We start from the raw sequence: 11,481 nt of genomic DNA on the forward strand, positions 1-11,481 counted from the left end.
CAATTAGAGTTCTAATTTGGTTCATTTTAGTAAGACGGGATTTGGCCAGAGTGTGCAGGAAGTAGTGTATGCAGGAAGAGCTAGGAAAGTGAATTCAAAGAGAGGAGAAAGAGTGTGAGAACTGGGCGTGGAGGAAAGGAGTGAGGAGATTGGTTTGGATTTCAGTTCACAGAAGAAATAAATTGTTTGACTGAGAGTTAAAACTTTGGGGAACAAGAAACTACAATTTAATACTATAATTGTCTTATAAAGATCCATCCTGTATTAACGTGGTGAGTTGTTTTCTCAGTTGTCGAGTACTGAAAGGGTGGATTTGTGGATGAGAAATTCAAATTGAACTTCATGTTCAGATCTGATAGTTACTTGATCCGTGCCGATCTGAATATCATTGGCTTTTTCATGTGGAAGGAAAGCTGTGTATTCTGTCCGTGGGCGAATATTTCAAATGTCAGTGTGACTGGAAACATTACTAAGGTACAGCCAAGTCCATGTTAGTGTGGAGAGAGGTTTCATTTGATTTTGAAAGTCTGAAAAATCATGGCACGTTTCCCAGGAACAAGTAAGCCACAGCTTTGCTTTGTAGAAGGACAAGTCTTTAATTAACCATGCAACCAGAAAGACACAAGGATACCTGCACCATGGGAAACACTATGAAAACGGGATTGTTAGAAAAGAGTTCATTCTCGATCATGGATTGCAATCCATTGACGTTGTCACGTCGGTTCCAGCACCATGGGGAAATACTGGAAATATGAAGAATGCAGTGTAGGTTTCAGTTATTAAACTGTAAAAAGTGCAGAACAAGGATGTTGCCAGGGCTCAGGGGTCTGAGAAATAGGAAGAGGTTGGACAAGCGAGGATCTTTTTGTTTAGAGCAGAGGAAACTGAGGGGGTACTTTTCTAGAACTGTATAAGACCATGAGAGGCATGGGTAAGGTGAGTGCATTCAGTCTTTTTCCAGGGAATCAAGGACTGGATGGCGTCAGTTGAAGGTTAGAGGGGAACTAATAAAAGGGAAGCTGAGGGGCAACTGTTTTACACAGAGGGTCGTATGTATATGGAATGAGCTGCCAGTGGAAGTGGTTGAGGTGGGTACACTCACAATAGGTAAAAGACATTTGGATAATTACATGGATAGCAAAGGGTCAGAAGCAAATGGGCCAAGTGCAGGGAAATGGGGTTAGCGTGGATGGACATTCTGGTCAGTATGGGCCAGTTTGGGCCAAAGGGCCTGTCTCTGCTGCAGGATGCTATAACTCTAAGTGCATCTGCTATTTCTCCCACTAACTCTGTTGGTATCCTGGGATGTGTTCCATCAGGGCAATGAGACTTGTCTACCTTTAGCTCCATTAGCTTGCCCAGCTCTAACTCTTTCACGATAATGGTTATTTCTAGGTCCTCACCTTCCTCAGTTTCCTTATCAATTACTGGCATGTTCTTCGTATCCTCCACTGTGAAGACTTACTGCTGTGTACTCATATTCCTGAACCCTGCTGGATAGGAATAACTGGGCACAGAACTCTGAGAGGTCGTCTTTGAGTCTTTGTTGATGAGACATGGCAGTTACCTGGATAGTGTACATGCAGAACACCTCCAGGCAGCATCAGGTAACTCCCCGCCTGTCCGATGTGCCGCTCCCATTCTTATACCTTTGTGGTTTGTGGTTTTGAATGGACGCTGTCTCTCAGTATTATCTCCATGGCAACGGCAGTTAAAAATTCGAGTTCAGCCCAACACTTTGTGGTTAAAACGCACACCCCTCCCCCACGCCCCTGTGGCTCCCTCAAGTATCTGACAGACGCTTCAGTTTCAGTGGGGTATCTATCAGGATTCTGATGTGGAGGAGCCGGTGGTGGGGTGGACAAACTTCTAAATCACACAACACCAGGTTATAGTCCAACAGGTTTATTTGGGAATACAAGCGTTTGGAGTGTGCTGTGATTTGTAACTTGGTCAGGATTATCTCTATGGTAACAGTTAAGTGCTTCAACAATTACAGAGGCCATATGTTCCCCACACAATAGGTTCCCCTCCAGCAGTGTAAACTGCTATTCCGTCCCTGGGGATAGCTACTCATCACTTTTCTCCCCCAATCCCATCTAGCTTTCTGTTGATCTTTAAAGTTTTTCTAATCTCCTAGTTTCTCCTTGGTCTTTGCCAATTTGTATGCCTTCTATTTCAATTTGATAGACTCTCTTATTTCCTTAGCCACTCATGGCAGATTACTCCTTTTCCTACAGCCCTTCCTTTTCACTGCTATATACTTTTGCTGAGCACTTCGAAAAATTGCTTTGGTATTTCCCCCACTGTCCGTCAACTTTCCCACGGTAAAGTCTTTGCTTCCAGTTTACATTAGCCAACTCCTGCCTCATCCTATTGTAGTCTCCTTTGTTTAAGCACAGGATCTTGGGATTGGATCTAATCTTCCAGCTTTCCATCTGTGTTCTAAATTCAACTAGATTTGTCAGAAGTCTTTTATCAGATTACAAGGTGAGGCGATGTTTCCTGGGTGTTTTGCGTTTCATTGTCAAAGACCTTGGCTTTGTAGTAAAGTATAGGATAGATATTCACAACAGAGTATTCTGGACGGTGTGAATGTACTGCACAGTCTAAAACCATAAATCACTGTCTCCCCTCAGTTTAAAATTGCAAAATCATTATCTCCTATATGCTTCCTCACTACCTAAGTTTGGAAAGCTAATCCACCTGACTATCCTGAATTTTTCAAAATCTCCTTTGGTGAAGTTGGTGATTTTTGGATTCAGCTTTCCAGTTATTACCGTAAGAAGATAAGCACTGAGCACAGGAGAAGCAATGCAGCCCTTCGAACCAGCTCCATCATTTAATACCATGATGATTGAGCTCACCTCGGTCTCAGCTGGATTTTCCCACCTGTTCTCTCTCACCCTTCATCTCATTGCAAATTCAACATCTGCATCTCTTCATTAAATCTGCTCATTGTCCTGGCAACCACCGCATTTTGAATAAGGAATTCCCCAGATTCACAACACATTGAGACAAGTTCATTCTTCTTCATGAGAATATAATAGAGTTCCTATAGTGCAGAAACAGGGTATTCATCCAACGAGTCCACACCAACCTATGATGAGCATCCCATTCAGACCCACCCTATCCCGGTAACCCTGCATTTCCCATAGCTAATGGCCTAACCGGCACATAGACGGACGCTGTGGGCAATTTAGCATAGGCAATCCATCTAATCTACACATCTTTGGACTGTAGGAGGAAGTTCGAGCACCCTAGGAAACCCACGCAGACATGCTGAGAACGTATAAACTCCACACAGTCGCCTCTGGCTGAAATAAAATCTGGGTCCCTGACGCTGTGAGGCAGCAGTGCTAGCCACTGAGCTACATCTGCTTAAAATCTGCTACCCCTTATTAACCTCCCCACCCCGCAATTGTCTGAATCTATGTTCCTTATGTCAGAAATCAGGTTGTGGAAGCCGATGTCTCAGTAAAATCCAGTAACAGCCCGTGTCTGAATGGGGATCCTATACACAACACCCTCCAGCCCTCACCTTTCATTCACTATCAGAAACATGTCTTCAGTGGCTTCATGGGGGCTACAACTCCCACAATCCCTGAGGCAGGGACCACGCATGTGCGGGGAAGCCCAGCACTGCACATGTACATAATATGGGTGGATTTTGGAGCATGTGCTTTGGAGCAATTAGCAGGAAGCATTTGACATTGTGATTGGCTGGAGGAGAAACGTATCAGCTTCTGGTATTGACAGGTTGGTGGGGTCAAAGTGTCACCATACCCACATGGGCCCAAGTTCCATCCCCAACTTGTCATAATGCTGGGAATCAACCAATGGGAAACAAAGAAGGATCTGACCCATTCTCCCAGACTGAAGGTTCCTCTTCTGTCCAGGATCTGCCACCTCCCTTTCTGTTTCCTTTTGATTCATTCTGCTGTTACATTATTGACTTGCAGCAACTGAAGGGAAATGGACTAAACCCAGAAAGGGTGCAGAGTCTAACCAGGGACGGGAATTGGTGGCATGGATCTGTTTACCAGTAACTCCATGAGAATGGCGGCGGGTACATTCGGGACTGCAGAGGCAGAATGGTGGGAGAGAGTAAGAGAGCTGGAGCGTTACAGCTTTGGCGGAAGAAAGGGAAAAAGATATTCCAGAGAAGCTAGAATTGTCTGCTCTGAATTTCTAACCTGTACATATTCCTTTATACAGGGTGCTCGATGGTGAAGATTTGCAGACTGAAATCTCAAAATCATGTGCAGATCGTGATTAAGTTAACCAGCATTTGAAGAACCAAAGATGGAGAATAACTTGGACAAAATCCAGCGACACTCTCCCTCCCAGCATTGTCGGTCTATCTGGGCCAAACGGACTGTGAGTGGTTCAAGACAGCAGCTCACTACCACCTTCTCAACGGTAACGAGAAATGGGGAATAAATACTGGCTGAGCCAGTGATGCCCATATCCTGGAAACGGTTTCTATCTTTAGTTGCTGAAACCCCGTTGATGTTACTGCAGGATGATGAGGGACGCTGAGTGCGTCCTCCAGAAGGCAGAACCATCACATTACCCCTGCCTACACCTACACAGTAACACCGCAACACCACTGGAACAAAAGGCAGTGAAGCCAAAGGAGGACTTAGATATCGTTCTTCGAGGTAAAGTCATGAAAGGGGATTGGAACACAGCAGGAACAGGAGACTGAGCTGGATGGCCAGCTGATTCCCATTGAATGGTGGAGCAGGATTGAAAGGCCGAATGGCCTCCTGCTGCTATCTCCCAGGTATGTATATAGCCATGGAGCCCGGGTAGGAAGAAGTAGGCAGGGAAGGGATTCTGCAGGCGAATGCACGTCCACATCAGTTTTCAGTGAGGGACGGTTTGATGGATTTTATTTAACATTTGTCTTTAACACAAGGTTTGTGAATTTGATTTTAAAATATTGTAGCTATTTATTCCACAATAAATAAAACTAAAAGAAAAGAAATGAAACTATCTGAATATAACAGTTTTTAAAATTTCAAATGCCTTGTAAAACAAAATCCTGTCTATTCCCGGACACCATCATTTTCCAGTTACTCAAGCTCCAGGGAAATATTCCCTCCCTGTCAGAACCTTTGGTTTGATTTAACTGATGTTCAGTTCTCATTCTGTGAGCTGTGAAGCATTCTTTATTCCCCATTTCTCTCACACAGCTGAGCAACCTTCTCACCATCAACATCATCATTACACCATTTTGGTTCACATATAATCACCAGCAGTAAACCACCCATGTAACCAATTGAATATTTATAAACAACGCCCCTTACAGGCAAAGCAAACCATTACAAATGACAAAGTGGGAAGGGACCAAATCAAAGTAGAGTTGGGGGTAAGGAGGCAGCGATGGAGATAAAGCACTGTATCCACTGCAGTGCCCACCTCTATCTAAAGGCATCGGGAGAATTGATGCACACCACATGCTCCTTCTCCAAGGACACCCTGTTGTGTCGCCTTTATCCTCAATCATGGAATAAAATCCCTACAATGTGGAAGGAGAGCATTGATCCATCAAACCCCACCAACTAACCAAAGAGCATCCCATCTGGAGCACTCCACCCCTGTAACACTGCATTTCCCATGGCTGATCCACCGAGTCTGCATAATCCTGGACACTATGGACAATTTAGCATGACTGATCCACCCACAAATCTTTGGACTGTGGGAGGAAACCAGAGCACCTGTAGTGGACCCACACTATCCTGGGGAGAATGTGCAAACTCCACCCAGGCTGTTGACCAAGGCTGGACTCCAACCTTGTACCTGATGCTGTGAAGCAGCAATGCTACAGAGCAATTTAAATCAAAACAGATGATCCCTGCTCCTTGTCACATTGCTGTTTGTGGAGACTTATTGCCCAGAAAGACATCCTGAGATTCGGAAAGAGACAATATAAATTCAGTCAACTCCTGCCGAGTTAATCTGATTAACAACAACATCGATACTCCAACAGTGTTATCAGACCTCGTACCTACTCTATCATTTACGATTTTTAACCCATGGGAAGTTTGTTACCAGCTTCGATGACAGCCATAATGCTCTGACCACTTTGACGGAGCCAGTGCAAGTCAGTTCTAATAGTTAATCTGTTTAGATTGAATCTAAACAGGATGCCCCACAACAGGAAGTGCTCTGACACTCAATGCCTGCAAGCCAAGGTCATTGTCCTAAAACCACTCACGTCTGGCAATACCATTGAAGATATTTTATACAGTAACCTTTCAGTCTCAATTGCCAGTTCCAGTCCATGAAGAAGCCAGTAACATGCCAGTGAATTGAATTCTAACAGCAGCGTTGCCCTGGCAGGACAGATTGAGGAGCTTGAAGCTGTCTTCTCTGGAGTATCTAAACATGAAACACTTCAATGAACAAAAATCTTCAAGAGCTCGAGAGGATAGGTACAGGAAGGATGTGCTCCTAGGCTGCTGTGCCTGAAATAAAATAAGCACTAACTACGGTATCTTTACCCAGCATTCCCTTTATCTGCATAAATGTTTCAGATTTATTTGCTGCTCTAATTATACTCCCAGTTTTAACTGCTGTAATGTTGATGACTATGCAAATGTATAAAATATAATTTAATCCATCCCAAAGCCTCTCTGTACTTGTGTCTCACTTGTGTTCACCGAGACACTCATTCAATCTGACCTCTTTACAAACCCTACCCTGATATTTCCTTAGAGGGCTCAGAATGAAATATTCACAGAATTGTCACTGCGCAAAAGAAGGCTGATTGCCTCATCAGCTCTCCAAAGGATCACCTCACCGAATGCTATTCTTCTCCCTTTACCCCATAAACCTTCCCATTCGTCCTCTTCCAATAACACCAGCGAGTTCACAACTAACCACAGCGATCAGATTTGTTTTGTTTGTTCATTAGATCATAGCATCACTTGCTGGGGCAGCATTTGTCATCCATTCTAACTGCCCAAGAGATCGTTCAGAGTCAACCACGTTATTCAGTGTCTAGATGCACATGTAGGCTGGACCAGGTCAGAATTAACAGTTTCTCAGACACCATGACATGAAGAGTTGATTTCTGGCCTATTATCTTATTTCTGAAATGATAATGAATAATTTTTGCAGTTGAATTAAAAGTGAAAGACCAAAATGTGTTTTATTCTGATTGAGCACGTCAATCAGATTTTATTCTGATTGACAGTCTCATTCCCCTCGCACCAGAACCTGTTCCAGTCTTACAGAAAAGGCAGAATGGTCAGCTGCAGCTGGTCACCTGACCGGTCACTGGTCCCAACGGTTCACTCTCCACAGATGCTGCCAGATCTGCTGATTTTGTTTCAGCAATTTCTGTTTTTGTTCCTGATTTCCCAGCATTTACAGATGTTTCGTTTTTGAATATTGATCTTGTCTGTTGCAGAGGAGTTTACTGATGAGTTTGGAGAGTTTTGAACATTGCAACTAAGGTCACAAATCAGCCATGAAGGGCTGAATGGCTTCCTCCTGTTCCAATGAAAGTTATCCATCTGCAGCTTGTGGTAACATTTCCCCTCACTGTTCACTTCACACCCATGTCTAACACACTGTTAGTGACTGAACAAACCTCCTGTGTTTGAACTAAACCTGCTCATGTTCAGTGCCTCCCTCTACTGCCACCCGGATTTAACTCTCATCATGGAATGCTGTCTCGTGTTACTGCGGGAATGCCCACAAGGACTAATCCTGGAGTCTGTATCCCTTGGGATCCAAAAATCCCGTTTATTTCCTTCTTCCTATTTCATTCTGGCATTGAACTCGGTTTCAATCCATTCTCCTGTCATGCTCTTCAACATGTCCATTTGGGTGGGCTAGAGGCAGCTGGCATCTGAGATTGTGGGGGGAGGCAAATTCAATCAGGGATTTGGGAAAACAGTCAGACAATAACATATCCGTCTGATTGTTGACTCAGACAGATAGGCAGAAAGAAAGATGCACATTTAGATAGCACCTTTGATGACCTGGGGCAATGAAACATGCTTCCAACCCAATGATTTCAACCTCAAATCTCTGAAAACACAGACACAAAGCTTCCTACTTGTACCAGGTTGTCTCTCAGCCGCCTCTTTTCTTAAGAAAAGAGTTGTAAGCTGTTAAGCCTTTCCTGGTGATTATAACTTCTGTGTTTCTGTCAGATTTGTGACTGAATCTTTATTTTCCTGTTGAGTGATGCTAGTAGCAGAAACAGTTCCTGACTTGTGACGGGTTTCGGTTTACACATTCATTCCCACCCTCACATACAGTGTGAAATTGATGTAAAACAGAAGGAAAGGATTGAGTGAGCACCCACAGAAACACAAAAGGCAGTATGTGTATCTGAGTTGAATGAACCTGGACTTAGGAAAACGTGACAACAATCACAACTAGTTAGAATTACAGAATCCCTTAGGCGCACAAAGAGACTATTCGGACCATCAAGTCTGCAATGACCTACTGTCCCACCCTACCTCCATAACCCAACATTTACCATGGCTAACCCAACCCACCTAACCTACACACTACAGGCCATGTTTGCACAGCCAATCCATCAAACCTGCACATCTGTGGGAGGGTCACATATTATGTCTAAGTGCTCAGGATTGTGGATGAAGGCTCACAAATACTTGACTCTGACGCAAATCCTCTTTTTTATTCAAAATAAAATCTGGGGGAAACTGCAGCCAGAAAGATTTCCGATTATCTCATGAGGAAGAGAATTCAAAACTCGTGCCACTGACCCAGGGGGCGCAGTGAAGTCACAGAGGTCTGGGAACCATCAGAAATGTAACAAGTTGTGAGCAAGGTGGGGGTGAGACAAGGACAAAAAGGTAGTCTGTCACATGGGGGAAGGCAGGAGAGATTAAATTGCAGAAATGGTAGCCCCTCAAGGCCATGGGGAATGGAGTTAGGACTGGGAAAGAAACCAGGAAACAAGGTGAGCAGCTGTCAAAGAAATACATTGAAAAAACAGATTATAACAACATAGAGGGCAGAGTATGCAATCTGAAATTGTTGCTCTCATTGGTGAGTACAGAACGCTGTAAAGCCTGGGTCATTCTATTACAGCCAATACATGCAGGATAGGCCAAGTGGCCTCGATCTGTGCTGTAACTTTCTGATAAATGTATTCTGACATTTGGAATTCAGGTCGGATGATGTTCATAAATTATCAAATTGGACTTGAGTTTAATATTCTGGAGAAATATTAAATATATCACAATGATCCCATTCTGCAGACTTTAGTCCGCAGCCCTGCATGTTCCAGCATCTCAGTTACATCCATGTCCTTTTCTTGTAATGTGAAGCTGGTTACGGCCCCTGCCACCCCATCAATGAGTTCCTGCTCCCCACCATCTCCGAGTGAAATGAATTCTCCCCTCCCCTTCTTTCTGGGAATTAATTTCAATCTAAATCCTCCAGTTTCTGACTTCTCAGTTAATGAATAGCTCCTTCCTATCCACTCGATCTGGATTCCTCAGCATTTTATCACTTCAATTAAATCTCACCTCATCCTCCTCGGAAATCATCCCCAGCCTATCCAACCTTTCCTCAGAGCAGAAATTTTCCAATTGTAGAAATATTTTGATCAATCACCTCTGTACCCTCTCTGGTGTGATCACATTAACCCTGGAATAAAGGTATCAGAAGTGTGTGCAGTACTTTAACTGTGGTCAAACGAGTGTTCCTGACATTTCCCACGTCACCTCCGTGTTCTTGTGGTTGTCGCTCACACAAGAAGTGTCCTGGTTTTCCCACATGGAACTGGATGTGCACTCCATGGGGCTGGGATTCCATACCATGTGTTTATTTGTTAACTAATCTTAAATTAACTTCAGATTAAAACAACATTATCAGCTACCCACCAATCAACTTCTTCCATTGTACTCAAGTCACCTTACTTTTTAAAATCTCTTTAAAATTATTACTATCTAAACACAACAGGCTTTAATTTGCTGATTCAGATGTCTCCACTATTACAATCACTTGAAGATTATCTTTACCTTCAGCTACATTTGGTGAATTGAACACTGATTGTAAATATATGAATATCAAAAGGACTTGAGTTTTATGATAATTAATCCAGTTTGACATTCTTGTTGGTTAATATCTTGAAGAGAATTGTTCTCAGAACTCCAGCTGTGCTCTGACTTCATTCACAACTGGATTTTGTTGGACTGCAGATCTTAGATCTGTTCTGTTGTTTCCCGGATTGCTTCACTCTGTCTCTTACTTGCTGCTTATGCTGTTACGCACACAAGTAGTCCTCTTTGGTAACTTCATCAGGTTAACACCTCACTTTTAGGTATTCATGCTGCTGTGACTGACATGCCGTCCTGAATTCTCTCAGTTGAATGAGGATTGATACTCTAGTTTGATGGTAAGAGGTAAGTTGGGGGATATGCGGGGCCGTGATTCTGTAAGTTTTGTTGGAGTACAATTCTACTGCTGTTGGTGGAAGGAAAGAGCTAAACTCCTACATTGTTGGCCCCATATACTACATGCAGTATCATGAACACTGATAGACCAAGACATGAAATACGAGCAACACTGTACAATGATGCAGGATCACAACTGCAGTAAGGGGAGTTTAAGATCCAACTTGACACAGGATTAGGGAAAGAAGCAGCAGATCAGATTGTCTCATTCATAGTCACAAAGAGACTCTATGAGATTATTGTACTGTTGGGGGTGAGGATGGAGGAGGTTGGGGAGATGGAGAGCCCTTCAAAAGAAACTAATCTGCCTGAGAGTTGTGAGATAGAATTGATTGCCATGCATTTAACAGAAAGCTAATTGAAACTGTTTTTATCCCCAAAAGATAACAAGACTGATGGTGCTTCCAATCATCACCAGAAACAAACCCCAGGATACATGGTTTGGAGATGGATGTCAATTGCCAATCAACATCCAACTCCTGCAATCATTGAGCAAACGTATGTGTGATTACCCAGTTCTGATGAACCAGAAAATCACTGTTCACTCTGTGCAGATGGACAGCGATGTGGGGACGTATTGGCCGAGTGGTATTGTCGCGAGACAATTAATCTAAAACCCCAGATACTGTTCTGAAGACCTGGGTTCAAAGCCTGCTGCAGCAGATGGGAGGATTTGAAATCAATTAAAAAAAAACTTGTGAATTTAGAGTCTAATGATGACCATTAATCGATTGTCAGAAAAACCCATCTGGTTCACTAATGCCCTTTCCAGAAGGAAGCTGCCATCCTTACCTGGTCTGGCCAACATTGTGACCTCAGACCCACAGCAATGTGGTTGACTCTTACCTGCCCTCTGGGCAATTAGGGATGGGCAGTAAATGCTGCCGGGCCAGCGACACCCTCATCCTGTGAATGAATAAAGGAAAATAAAAATCTGTACCCAGTGTGAATCTGTGCATGTTCAACAATGTTGTGAACATTTCCAAAGCTAAGATCTCTGTGTGCACAACTTTATCAGCTGCCAAAA

General features: G+C 43.4%; 1 long non-coding RNA gene across 1 annotated transcript in view; it reads left to right on the top strand.

Annotated features, from left to right (window-relative positions):
• LOC148137804 (uncharacterized) overlaps window positions 1-10,958 on the top strand; it is a 42,593-nt gene extending 31,635 nt beyond the window's left edge. Inside the window, exons 6-7 of the long non-coding RNA XR_015754068.1 lie at window positions 4,219-4,789; window positions 10,838-10,958. This is a non-coding gene — a long non-coding RNA (uncharacterized LOC148137804). The remainder of the gene's footprint in view (window positions 1-4,218; window positions 4,790-10,837) is intronic.
• Window positions 10,959-11,481: the final 523 nt, after the last annotated feature.

This window comes from Chiloscyllium plagiosum, unplaced genomic scaffold (assembly GCF_037043375.1).
Source record: "Chiloscyllium plagiosum isolate Xiang-an unplaced genomic scaffold, Cpla_swu_hap1 HiC_scaffold_42, whole genome shotgun sequence".
NCBI lineage: Eukaryota > Metazoa > Chordata > Chondrichthyes > Orectolobiformes > Hemiscylliidae > Chiloscyllium > Chiloscyllium plagiosum.